We start from the raw sequence: 14337 nt of genomic DNA, 5'->3' as shown, positions 1-14337 counted from the left end.
TAAGGAAAGATATTTGTATGGAGCAGTGCGAAGGAAGGCAAATGAAAGAGTTGACCGATCGATGGGCCATCGCGTACTGTCTGTGTGTGTGTCTCTCTCGCGAGCATCGATCCGTGAAATAAAAATAATAACGATCGAAAAAATACGATAAATTAATACAAAGATATGGAAGAGCGTTGATAAGCGTTATCGGTTTATTGCCCAAAGTTTTCACAGCGTTCGTATCGTATGAATGTGGCGTTTGTTGTGCGTGCGGTATCTCCGATAACGAATCCTCGAGAGATGAATCGAATGTCAAGTTCGAAAATGCGTTTACGTTATTCCGCATACGTAAGAATTCGACGATCACGAACAAACTTATGAATTTGTTGTCGCAGCTGCGACGTTTATGCGGAAATGGCGAGCGAGAATGAAAACTTGGGGAAAATATGAATGAGGGGCTTCTGGAGGTGAAATTGTTCTTTCAAGAGAATTATTTATTGGTTGGCTGTACAACGGCGTTCAGCAAAAATGATCAATCCGCTGTGGCTCGCTCTGCGTTGAAAAATTCGGTCACAAAAAAATTGAAGATCGCAGGCATCGCAACGAGCCAGCTTCCGTTCATGGCTTTTCAAATTCCGCATTGTTTGGATTTCACTGCAGGATTGGATTACCGTGATATGAAGGATGAGAAATTCCAATTTGTACACAAATATCCACATAATTAGTTGAGCAATATCGAGAGAATCCCTCGGGAAGAATGCCTAATGAACTAACGATTATTGGATTAATGCACGCGTTATTATACACATAAATTCCAGAAGATTTATCGTTTCGGTTAACACGATACCGATAGTTTCGGGATAATATCGCACATCGATACTTTTCGGAAGGAAATATTACTCGGGGCTTATCTCAGTCCAAGCTTTGCGAAACTGAGCGAAAAAATGAGGCGCAAGAGCTTGCTCGATTTTGGTCTAAGCTACGACGCTGAAGTTTCCAACGTTGGACTCCAACGAAATGAACGAAAAAAACGTTTTTAATTCACCAATTTTTTATTTCACGAATCGTTGATGTAGCTTGAAAAACTACGAATCGCAAATTTGGCAGGGAACAAAATAGGAGAATTACTGGAATTATTGGAGTTTTTTTCGATTATTTCGTTGGACTCCAACGTTGGAAACTTCAGCGTCATTCTAAGCTCGTTTTCATTTTTTTTATGACGCAAACCAAAATGACTCCCGCACACGAGCGAGCCTTGTATTTCGTTTAAGATTGGCTTATTTTTTCGTCTCAGTTTTCAATGATTCGCCAATTCTTGAGGGTAGGGATGAACAATTTTATGAACAAAAAAATAACAAAAACAAAAATTATGACTTTTATAAAAGTACCGGTTTGTCGTGGATTTGGACAAGTTTTAAGTACGTCGATGCTAATTACTTCGAAGCAAGTCGTCATGGAAGAAGATTCAAAAAACTTCATCTCCTTATCGAGCCTACGTAAAGACTGCACGAACATTCATTTATCGCAAACTTTAAAAAGTAGCACGTGAGACCGACCCTGGCACTGTTCGCCGTAAGGGTTGTGACGTTACGTAGACACTCATTGAAAAAAAAAAAGGAAATGTTGAGAGCTCTACGACGACGAACTGCATGAATTCGTAATTGTTATGATGTCAGAATCTATTCAAATCGCTGATGGGGGACAATGAAGGATCCTTGGAAGTCCAGTAACTTCTTCCAGATCAGTGAAAAATTAGTATCAATAAAGTCAAGTGAGTAGTAGTTCGATCAGGAAATACCAAGTCCTGAGATCATCTTGCAAGAATAAAGTTTAAACGAAATAAAGACTTCCGATATTTATTTTCCTCAGATTCACCGAGAGGAAGAGAAGAGTGTTTTTCAATGTACAGTTATCCAACAGGTACGTTGGGCGAGCAGTTCGTGCTCGCAACAATTCGAGCAGAAACAATGACGAAAAGGAATGCATTTTTTTGGGTAAATCGACTTACGAGTTGGTCGACGCTCTCGGTCGATACTTTTTGCCCTTTTTTTCCTCTTCGTCCCTTTCTCGTTATGCTCCGTCTCACTTGTCTCGCCAACATCGAATGAGCGAGTGAGTGAGAGAAAGAGAAAGAGGCGATGCTCCCACTCCTCCGGCCCTTTGTTCCCTCGTGCGAAGGCCGACGACCAAACGAACCCGAGGAGACCACAGAAACACCGTGTATAGAGATATAAATATATCTACGTACATGTATATGATTATAAAATACGCACACACGCACTGAACAGCAAACTCGCGTACTCGTATACACCGAACGTGATAAAAGGAGCACAAAAAATCACTGCGAACTGTCTTTTCCTCCCCTCGATTGCTCCAACAGCACGTTAAGGAGAAGTTAGACAAGTCTGCGATAACTTCGTTTCGGAAACCTCAATGCAACAGATCCATCTCCCTACTTTTCCTCGAGCTAAGCCTCCATCGTGAGCAAACAACACATTCGGTACGAAGTGAAACCGAAATATAAAAAACAACAATACTAAAGAGCACGATACACTCGTGAGTCGAAGACGAAAATGTAAATAAAAACACGATCTAGTCTCCAGTTGACCGGTTTTTACGAACTTTTCTTCCCGTTAAATAACGAGACGTGTACATCCAATTGGAAAACAAGAAGCCACTTGATAACAACTATCCGACGTCTCTTTCGTTCCAACTGCCGCGTTTCTTCATTTTTATTTCATTTGTTTCTTTCAACACTCTCGTTTGAGATTGATTTAATGGCGAGACTTATTTAGCACTCGGGTAATATTTCGCTGTGCAAAAACGTGGTTTTAATCCACTAAAAACCGTTCGTATATTCTCGCGACGAAAAATAACGAGGCAAGGGGAATGCGAATGACAAAATGCTACGAAGCGATGCCTCTGACGGACGCGGCCGCACTGAGCTCCCGTGGCGCCGGCGTGTTTACGGCCCCCACCGTCGCCGACTGCCCTTTCCCCTTCTCCTTTCACTCGCAGCTCGGGAGACCAGCGCGCAGCGCGCGCCTCGCCAAGTCTCTCCCCCACCACAGTGTCTCTGGCCATGCAGCGCGACGGTTCACCCCGTACTATTCGTTTCGTGAGCCCCGCAGCAACGCGAAAACTAGCGGTGATTCTAAACCCCGACGAACGAAGGACAACCGCGATGATGTATTTGCTCAAACTTGCTACCGCTCCCGCACGCTTACAATAATTTTACCGTTCAGCTGGCCGAGTGCTAAGAAAAATCGGCACTCACAAAATGTCTTTTGTAACGATAAATGAAAACAAAAAAACGGTTGAGGCTTGCGATTTCAGGGGAACGGAATTTTTAGACTCATCGTTTCTTATGGAATTATCGAATCAAAAGCCTGAGCCTGAACTTCGCGCGTGCTTCATCCGTTATCAAAACACGTTTCATGCCAACAACGAAATTAGCAAAAATAAAGCGGTTAAGGGGTCTACCCTAATTGGACGAGCAAAAAAAATACTATCTTCACGAATTTTTTTGATCGGTATAAATTATAAATATGGACATAAAAAGCGGTTTATGCTATTGATAAAATCTCTGGAACGAATGATCGGAGAAAAATAATAAAAATGGTTTTAGATTCAATGGGTGAACGGCTATAGCGCGTATCATACGATTTTCGATTTCTTCAAAAATGACAAAATGGCTGTCGCTTTTCCAAAAACTACGAAACAGCACGTTTTTTCATCTCTTTTGGCAAAAATAAAAAATAGTTCCACTCAAATTTTCACAATTCGTATGATATGCGCTATAGCTATAGTCCAAAAACGTCATTTTGAGAAAAACGCGTTTAAGGTACCGCTCTGCGCGGTGCGTATCAGTGCGCTCAGACAGCCAAGTAAACGTCGCTCAAAAGTACACTTAGACTGCTCAAATCGTTGTAAAATTTGAGTATAACACATTTAAGTATGTATACTTCCTAAAAATGCAATAAAAAAAATTGATTTTTTGAAAATTCTAATTAGGAAAATTCTTAACAGGAAAGTCGAAGCAAAAAAATGTTTGTGACTCGTTCAACAGCAGTGAACCGCCCTCAACGTGATTTCCCCCGATTTAAATTCCCCTTTCTCTTGGCATCGCCCTCCTTATTACGATTTTTGCGCCCCGTTGACATTCTTTCGCTGCGAGTTGCTCGAGTACATGCTGATATGAGAAACCCCTTCGCTCATTCACTCGACGATGATCCACCCCTCAGACTATGACTCGAGCTTTTTTGCTTCGATGGCGAAATTTTCATACGCGAAGAGCACTTCTCAGGTTCCTTTTTTTACGAACCCTTTGAAAAAAGTACGAAAAAATTTTATCGGGGAAGCGTTTTTTTGTAAGTCGATGAATTGACGCTTTCTTTAGTGTGATGTCGAAAAGAGCATTTTTCGTAAATTCGTCGGAAATTTGCGACGTGATTTTCTCTCATTTTTACACACTCCTCGGTAACAGAAGGAACTTGATGACACGATGCCATGAGAATCTCAGCTCATATTCTTCAAAGAATTACCAACGTAAGTGAGCAGAAAAACGAGCAATTTTTTCCATGCACTCTCCGAGAAAAAAACACTTTTTTCTATCATTCATCTTTTCTCAACAGACACGCGATTCCCACAACGTCATTCAGCCCCCGCCCCCCCCGCTGCTCTCTTCCCTCGCGGTGTTGCACAACTTTGTGTCGTCGACTCGTCGAGCTGCGGTCGTTCGAGATATTGGTAAAGTGCAATCCAACTATGTGCACATTGGAACAATATAGTTATACAAGCTGAAAATTTAGCATGACTGGAACTGTCAGTGTTTTGGTGAAAGATCGAATAGCAGATGCGATTTTTTCAAGAACACGTAACTTGCATATAAATCAGCCTCGTCTCCCAAACTTTCTGTGAAAGCATCGCAATTTAACCGAAAATCTCAAAATTTATCGTCCCAATTACGTAATTTACACACTGTGAATTCAACCAAATGCATTTCGATCTTTCTCTCCTCTCTTCATTGCCCCTCCCACTTCTCTCTCTCTCTCTCTCTCTCTCTCTCTCTCTCTCTCTCTCTCTCTCTCTTTCTGTAGCCTCGTCTCTGCTACCCGTTTCACGAACGGAAGGTTCTGAATGTCCCCACCTCCGTAGAGAATAATAACTCGCGGTATCTGGGTTATCACTCAGATACGGCGAGAGTTATTGTTCTCAATCCCAATTTCGTGGGCTGATCGTAACACCGTAACTATTTTACGAGGACCACACTTGAGCAGGGCATTTGAAAGATTAGCCGAGCGATTAGACAGCGAGCAATTATTGCATTTGACATATAGGATCATGCAAACGAACTTCCATTCGTATTAAGGGGGTCGCCTCGTGGATCAGCCCGATTTTTTTCGATTAAAAACACGAAAATCCTTCAATTTTTAATATTTTTTTGTGATTTTAGTTCAAACGATAGCCACTGCTTTAAAAATCGAAACGCTCTCCGGTTTTTTCATCTCGAATCAACCGATTCCCCGGAATCGTGGAGGCCATGGAAAAACACATGGGTTCGTGTGGAATAGTTTTACATTGAATCAACCCGAGATACGAGAATTAAAAAATTCTATTATAGAGTTGAAATATCAGTGAATGAACCCTTCAAATTTCAAAAGGCTATATTTTCATTCCTCGCCGCAAAAAAATCGCGAAAAAACGTCGAAAAATCCGACTGCCGGGGTGAGCCCCTTAATACTTAAAAAATCCTTTTACATGTCCTCAGAAGCAGGTTTATCTGCACATGAAAATAACGTTGAAACTTATGCTGTGACCAGGACGTGTAATATCGTGAACGAAACAACATAAAAAGGGTACGAATGAGCGAATGAAATGAACGAAAGGTTTGTTAGCTGTGCTGCGACCTTGTCAAATGCAAATACGTTTTGTTCGTTTTAAAATGTTTTTATCGTCGAGTTGAAACAACGAGACTGAAGAAACAAACAATTTTTATCACAACCGCAGAGTTCGTTCGCGTATCTGGAGCCGCGCAGCATTCGCTCATTCCGCGATCCCTTTTTTCTCGATTGTTTTACCAAGCAAAGCATGAATGCAGTGGTTTCGCAGGCATGTGAATGAACAAGCGAAATGAAGAAGCGCTCGAAAAATCCGGACAGCCAGCAGATACGATACAGTAGAAAATCTAACGCTAGTCCTATACACTTTAACACGTGCACCAACGGCAAACCCTTTTCGCACCGGTACACAATGTCACCCGAGGTAATTTATACAACCGCACGATGTGCTCTGCCCACAAGGGCTCAAAACCTCCAACCTGGTCCAACGTATACACGAGGCACTAACCTACGTGGCTTCACGACGACGTTATACGGCTGACAGCGACCACCGGAGGTGTTATTTTGATGAACGATCCGGATTTTCTACAGCTACGCGATTCCCCAACGCAGCCTGTACAAATACGACGGAGAGCAGTACTTTTCTGTGACGTTATCCAGCAGTCGCTCCTTAAAACCTGACATACAAAAGCCACCTGATCGATTTATTATTGTTATTGCCATTATTATTATTTCATTTCGTTGATGTAAGGAGCTGCGGAGGCGTCTGTTTCGAGCTAAAATTGTAACTGAATCACACGAAATTCCATACTCATCGCTTTCGTAATGTAATTTCATGGGTCTGCGCGTCGCCGGAATATACGCTTCAAAGTGTTTTTCGTAACGCGTTCATCATACAATTACGGACTCCTTTTGAAGACAAAAAAGGATGTCCAATGAGTGCGGAAAAGATTTTTCGATAATAAAAACTCTCTTCTTATCATTACTAATTTCCCTCTTTCAGCATGTGCCGTCTTCACTATTCTCATTTTCGTTTATAATTATCGTGTTACTTATGCAAGCAGGCAAAGAAGTCTTCGATCTTATCACTGCTGAAAGTTTTCGTCCGCGGGTGTGAGAGTACGTTCCCTTCTTCATTTTTAAGGTGATACTACAGTTATTAACGAGGTCATTAGACTTTCGTAACGAGCCCGCACGCAGTTTGCTCAACTATATTCACATTATATCGGGCTTAAAGTTACGAAAGCTCCTTCGACTTTTCAGTGTTGTCCGTCGAGTTTATTACGCATCGATGTACGTTTTATCAAAGACGATTATCCGGAGGTTCGACGAAGATCAAAATTTCTCTGTGAAATAATAAAAGTTCGAATGATTTGACGTCAAATCGTATTTTATGCTCTCGTCGACCGGAACCATTAGAACGTAAACGATCCTTCGATCCCTATCAGCTAATTTTTCTCTTGCACATCCACAAACGTTCCTGTTTACCGTTTGTATTTTTAATGCCCATTCTAGTTCGTGCGCTCTTGCCCACGTTCGGGGCTCGAACGTGGGAAGCCCTGCTACGAATCCCACCGGAGACTCAGGAAGCTCGATAAAACACGACTAAATATTTAATCACGAGCCCAAGGCTATCCGCTTTGCAGCATCGTTTCCGTCTTATATCGTCGAAACCTTTCCTAATTACCACTGATGGATTAACAATCACAGATGTTTCTTACTCGGGATAAAGAGATCTTCGCGACGTCATTCGTCCTTGATTATCACAAGTTTCAACGCGTGTTTCATAAACAGCTTTGGACGAGACCAATAAATGGTTCACTGAATCTCCGATTACGATAATTAATTAGAACTCCCAGTAAGTAAAGAGTCGGCGGTGGTTCGCGAGAGGGTGTACGAAGACAACATCTTCGGGGGGTCCCTCGAGCGAGAAAATTCGAGTTGAAACGATGGGATGCGTAGGAGCCTGCGAAGGTGTACGCGCACGAACAATTAACATAAAATTACTCAAACTTCTGTTGGGTGAACAAACTCGTGTTTTCCTTTATCGATGTTTTCATTAAACTCGATTAAATGCCAGCGGTAAACGGCATCATTTGTCACATTTGCCATGCAATTATATCTTCAGTCGCGGACCAGTAATTCTGCTTGTTTATTATTGAAAGCAACATTTTCCTGCTCATTATTTGACGGGAGGGTGTCTATCCGGAATAGTGCAATTGCACTTTTCGTAACGGTATTCTCAAGCCTCGTCTATTATTCAGCTCCGTGATGTTTTTCATAAAAAAAAAAGGAAAAGAGAAAAAAGGTACAGCAACAGACGATTCGTCGGGCACGACGACGACGCCGACGTCGTGATTATTCCACCACACCGCAATGATGAGCAGCACCAGCAGAGCCACACGCAGGGTGGAGCACGTATAGACGTACGAGCTTTTGCTGCTCTGGGTGCTGGAAAATTCTCGTTATACTCGGTGCTGCTGTGTACATTTGTTCTTCTCGCTTAACTCACTCGTTCGTTGGCCCTTCACGGTAATTACGGTCACGGGCGCGTGCGCCCGGGCCCCTTCGCGTATCTGGTCTCCGTTTCACCCAAGACAATAACCAGTTCCACAGCTCTCTCCTCCACTTACACTCAGGCAATCTTTTCTTATACCACCCCGGGAAATGGGCTTCGCACGCAGACGACGCTTTTTCTTCGCTTCTTTTCTACTTACGCTTGTTTGAATTTTATAGGATTTACTTAAATCGAGGAGAAAATATGAGCGAATTGACATTCCGGCGATTTTCGATGGTAACCAAAGGTTTTTAGAAAATTTGTTTGGTGAAGGTTTTAAAATTTTCTTACCGCAGGCGAATAAAAAACGAAAAAATTATGAGTGGCTGATAAAAACGTAAAAACTGATACAGTCGCTGGAAAAACAATGTTTCTAGGAGAAATTCTGCAACGAAAATCTTCAATTCTCAAGACCCAAGAGCTCGAATTTGAGTGAAAAAATTGTTCACCAAATATTCCTCGAACAATGATTTAATCACGTAGTTCTGAGAACACGTGGTGATTTAATTAACAAAATTTTCTACATTCTTGCCCCACGAATTATCGACGATTCGTCGTTCTATTATTTGTACGTTCAATAGCCTCAAATTTTCGCCGGAAGTTCAAAACGCTTAATTGCAAAATTAATTTCACCCGATAGCGAACCTCAACATTTGTTCTCGCCGCGAAATTAAAGAAACTTGATGTTGAACAGGAAGATTTATGCGTCCATAAAATAACGAAAAAAACCGGTAACACCCGATTTTTCAACCGCTGCGATGCGGTCGTACGCGTCTCGTTTCACATCGTTCCTTTTCTCGGCGCAGTCGCGAGAACAAATCCTACGATAAAAGCGAAATATTACGAGCGCGATTCCGTTGCCGGAAGAATTTTTCGTCCCCCCCCCCCCCCCCCCCCTCATGCATGTTTACCGCGATGAATCATCGATTATTTTCTACGTTTCTTACACGATATGACCGCGAGAAAGCGCAAACGAGATCGTTACTACAATATCCGCCAGTTCTTACGATTTTCTTTACGAGTTCCCTCCATTAGCTTCGTATACCTAGATATTATGGTCACACACCTTTACCGCGCCGTTAAGGGTTTCAGCGATCACGTTCAACGCAAAATAAGCAAATTTACTGGATATATCCAACATTATATGTGCAACGGTTTGCCTTCGTGCGCTATACAACATCGTGTTTATAAATTATATATTATTATATGCCATACCAAGCAAAACTCATGCACATCGTAAGGTTAAGAAGTTGAAAAAAAAAAGCAAAAAAAAACATTTGGACTGGAGAAGCGAGCGAGAAGTTTACGACACATTCTAATGTACGTATGTGTATTTAATATGTAAATTTATATGGGCTCTTTGATGCCGAATCGAGCGAGCATAGCACTCAGCACCGTTGATATTAATTTCGTCTGCAACAACTTGGAATTAAGGGGGGGTTTTGCTTTAGAAAGTAAAAAAAAAAAAACGATTGTTTTCGGGAATGTTTTTAGGATAGACGGAAATAACTCAGTATAGCGAACTTTTCGGTATAGCAAAGGAAATTTCAAGAGTACAGAAACATTTTTTTATGAGAGAAATACTCATTTGTACATGGTTTATACGCCAAGTCTGATTGCGTCGAAGTTCCTCAGTGGTACAATGTGGAGATCGTAATTACTGTCTGCAACAAAAATTCCAATATTTTTTCCATTTTCATATCTTTTTCTTCCATGTGAACCTATAAAAAGCCGAAAAAATTGCGAAATTTTATATTTACAGCACGTTGAAGTGATATTCTTCTTCTTTCGAAGCGTTTTTTTTTTTCAAACTCACTAAAAACATAGAATTTCGTAATTTTTTTGCGCTTTTATAGATTCATATGGAAGGAAAATAAATGAAACTGGGAAAAAAAATTGGAATTTTTGTTGCAGAGAATAACTACGATCTTCACATTGTACGCAGTTGAGAAATTTTGACAATAAGATTTTACGCATGAACCATATACAAATATTTATTTCTCGCATGAAAAAAATGTTTTTGTACTCTTGAAATATCCTTGAAACTATACCGAAAAGTTGGCTATATCGAGTTATTTCCGTCTACCCAAAAACATTCCCGAAACCAATCGATTTTTTTGACCCTTTAAAGCAGGGCCCCCCCCTTAAACTAGAGTTCATAAAAACGCAGTACAGTTACCGGATTTTCCACAAGTTATTTGCCTCCATACTGCCAAAAATTCAGTCCTTTTACTAAAATATGAATTTGGAGGAAAGCTCGATTGGGGATTTCGGAAGGAAAAGTTATCCGCAGTCATGCTAACTCAGCGATGACTGCTCCCATCGAAACCCCTCTAGGTTAGTACGAATACACATATTTTATGAACTCGCGTATAAAGCCGATCGCGAGACATCATAAATAACCGGAGAACCGATACACTTTTTTTTTTTATATCTACGAGAGGAACTCCGCGCAATATCGTCTAGGCCATTAACTTTTTCTGCACTGTGCTCACTCGCGCCCAGCCTTGCGAGATATTATTCATCGGCAATCGGTTTTGTAGCAACAAGCGTCTGTGCGGACTCTCGAAATTTATTGGGCAACGGGAATCATGTGGATATGAATATCTGTATTTCACAGACGCGATACATTCGGGATCGTTGTCATCGGATCATTTTCCGGTACACGAGTGTACTAAAGATATTACACGTATCGAACCATTTGTTGGTGGTACGATGAAATATCAATATTTCAAAGTTATGCACGCTAATTCAATAAAGTTCTGCCAGGACGATTGAACGTTTCCAGCAATAATATAAATAGCGCAGTGCGAAGATTTTTCGTGGCACTATTTCAATTGTGATTCAATCTTCGACGACATTTTCTCTGATTTTCTGAAGTATGCTTTCCAAAAGTACTCGAATTGCTGCTCCAATAAATCACTTTTTACTTTTCCTCAATTTTTTCCACATTTTTCTTCAAACCGTTCGAATGTTCAGAGAAGAAACGAATTCACGTGGCTCGACGGGCACGTCAGAAAACGAGTCGCGCCGCTTTTATAATGGTGTTTGAATATCTAAATCAGTTTACCATTAACAACGCCCGTCATTGACATCTCTCCAAGCTTTTTTCCCTCGACTGATTTATGAATATTATCCCCCCTGTTATGTTTCGTCAATAGCCCACATAAAAGCATTTCCACACCATAACAAATCGCAGTCCATGCGGGGCGTATGTGCACGCCTTATGCTGTCTATTCTTGCTCCTTTTCCGCTCGATATACACGCTTTCACCCGCGTGTGACATGTGCTCGTGACGCGGCATATGCTCCAAGACACCGGGACTTTTTCCGTCTATCATTTTATGCGTGAAACGTCGATCTTAAGAACATTGAGTCGTGTCTGAGAGAAAAATATTCTCAATCCACGCCGAGAAGATCTACGGTTGTTATCGACTTAAAAAAATGTTGAATAATTCCGGAGTCGTGCGTTTCAAAATTTTGGAAAATTCGGTACAATTTGATCATTTGAGAAACGGAAGAAGCGAGAAACAAGAATTCAGACACGGTGACCGTATTCCTTTCACGACTTAGTGAATCATTTATGTTTCCAACAAATTGTTCATTTTTCGGTTACAAAAATTTCAGTCGACGATCATATGACAAGGAACATTGTGAGTCATTCCAGACGTGAATTTCCATGGGACTGAAAAAATGGAGAACGCTCGGAGGATTTTTAACGCGATATTATCAATTACGTTTCATAATTGCATTTTTCCGTGTCACGTAGTGCAATAAAATTCATTAATTCCAGAATTTTCTATAAAAACACGTATTATTTATAAACTTTATGGGCAACATTATGAGATTTTCAACATGCGGTTCAAGCGCAATGTTTATATCGCCATTCAGCAGAGCATTAATGGTCGATATATACAATCATGATGAAGGTGGAAATAAAATATCCGCGTATAATTTATGTTTTCCGAGGTAAATCGAGCGAGCTGTGAAGCGGTATTTTTCGTTCATTCGTCGTTGAGTCGTGTGCAAACAACCGAACCCGAGATCAATACGCGAAGACAGGAATGAATTATGAAAATTTCGACGTGCTGTTCCGCGTTGTATTTTTCCGCGATTTTCGAACTCGAGTGTCGAAATGCGCGCGTTTAAATGAGAATAAATGATGAGCCGATTGCTTCCATATCTGAAATCGCCTACTCGGCGACTTTTTGTTTCCAAGTTTCTTGATTAACGAGACACGCAATAGCAGCGTAGAAACTGACCAGGTCAAAAAATTTGTCTCCGGGCTGTAATCCCAAAGGTGCAATTAAGTTTATGAGCACTCGCGACTGGAAATCGCAGCGCGACGTGAGCAAGCTTTTGCAGTATTTTTATTTTTTTCCTTCTTCTTTCGTCAAGCAGGATATGATCTCGGGTTACGTGCATCATGTGCGTATCGTGTATGAATACCGCTCGTGAGATTTCACTCCGAGGACATGTAACATGCAGCTAATTAATACCATAAAGTTAGTCGCGCGGGGAGATACAAGCAAAATTTAGAGCTCGTGCTGAGTGGACTTGACGCTTGTTAATGGCACGAATAAATTTCGAGTCAACGGATAAGAAATATTACGAGCATAGATTAGCATTGGCAACGAGAAACGCGATTGAAAATACGACGAATCTGACGAAATGACATTCGAAAATGAATGTTGACCGAAAAAACCAGGCGCATTTGTTGACCCACTCATAAACGCGGTTTCTTTGAAATTACTAAATACTCCAAAACTGCGAGTTCCTTACTTTCGAGAGTAATTACTCGATTTGGAAAATTACTTCATGGCAGTTAAGAGTTTTCTGAAAAAAAATCGACTCTCAACGGTGCATCAACTTTCGTTGCTACCACAATTTATAGAACTCTATAAACCGACCAGAAAACCGGGGGATAGAAGACTCCCTTGCGCTTGACGCGGTACCTCAATAATTGTCTCTAATTGTCCCCACTCCCTCAGACAGTCCCACTAATAAATTCAATTCCCGTAAATGACTATTTCAGGAGAAACGAGGGGGAATGAGAGCGATCGACTCTCTTTCTCTGTCGTCCATCTGTTTTCGTATCGAGTCAATTCAACAGTGTGCTTGCACCAAATATTCGCACAGTTTTTTTCACCGACACGTCTATAAAACGATGAAGAAAACAATAAAAATGGGATTATTCCACGATCCACGAGATCTGGCATTTCGATTTGATTGCGTCTCTCGGTTTTAGAGCCGACGCAAAAAACAGCGGAAGAAGAATTGATGGGACTCGGGATAAAAAAAGGTGAGAAGATTCAACAGCTACTAAAGTGTTGGAAAAAAAATTGAATAAGATAAAAGAAAAAACCGTAATAGTGCGCACAACGAAGCATCCAATCGCCCATCGAACGTATTTCCCACGGAATTCCATTGGAAAAATATAATTCCTCGATCCTCCTTTCTCCCTTTTCCGGCAATCGCTGCTCTCATAAAATCGAGTCCTATATACCTGGATGGACATATATTTCAGTCGCGGAAACGGATTTTGTGTTCGAGGACTGGGAGAATCGTTAGAAGCTGAGCGGAAAATTCTCGAGTCGAGAAATTTGTTTCTCCTTGATTTTTTAATGCGGACTAATCGATACGATAAAACGTTCAACTGTGCAAATGTGCGAATGGCACTCGATTGGAACGATTAGTGATTGCTTTTCATTCCCCAAAATCCAATTTCGTGACAAGTATCAATAACATCGATTCATTCCATCCTTTTTTCGTAGACTTTCAACGTTTTGGAAATATTCCAATTCCTAAACACTGCGAATGCGCGATGAAATTAAATCCCATTGAATTTCATCTGTACGCCCCGGAGCCCAACGATTCGAGCGTTTCTTTCACCCCCTCCACGTTTATCGTATCAGAGGTTTATCATTTGTGTCCTTCATCCAATCGATAGAACAAGCCA

General features: G+C 41.1%; 1 protein-coding gene across 5 annotated transcripts in view; it reads right to left on the bottom strand.

Moving 5' to 3' along the window:
* Nucleotides 1-2927, bottom strand: part of LOC122410113 (ankyrin repeat domain-containing protein 50) — a 94863-nt gene extending 91936 nt beyond the window's left edge. For all 5 annotated transcript variants that reach the window (XM_043418156.1, XM_043418184.1, XM_043418173.1 and 2 more), the window contains exon 1: nt 1991-2927. The gene's annotated coding sequence lies outside the window, so the exon portion shown is untranslated. The remainder of the gene's footprint in view (nt 1-1990) is intronic.
* Between the last annotated feature and the right edge of the window lie 11410 nt (nt 2928-14337).

This window comes from Venturia canescens, chromosome 1 (assembly GCF_019457755.1).
Source record: "Venturia canescens isolate UGA chromosome 1, ASM1945775v1, whole genome shotgun sequence".
NCBI classification, from domain to species: domain Eukaryota; kingdom Metazoa; phylum Arthropoda; class Insecta; order Hymenoptera; family Ichneumonidae; genus Venturia; species Venturia canescens.
The sequence above is the reverse complement of the archived record's forward strand: the minus strand, read 5'-3'. Positions and strand labels throughout refer to the sequence as shown.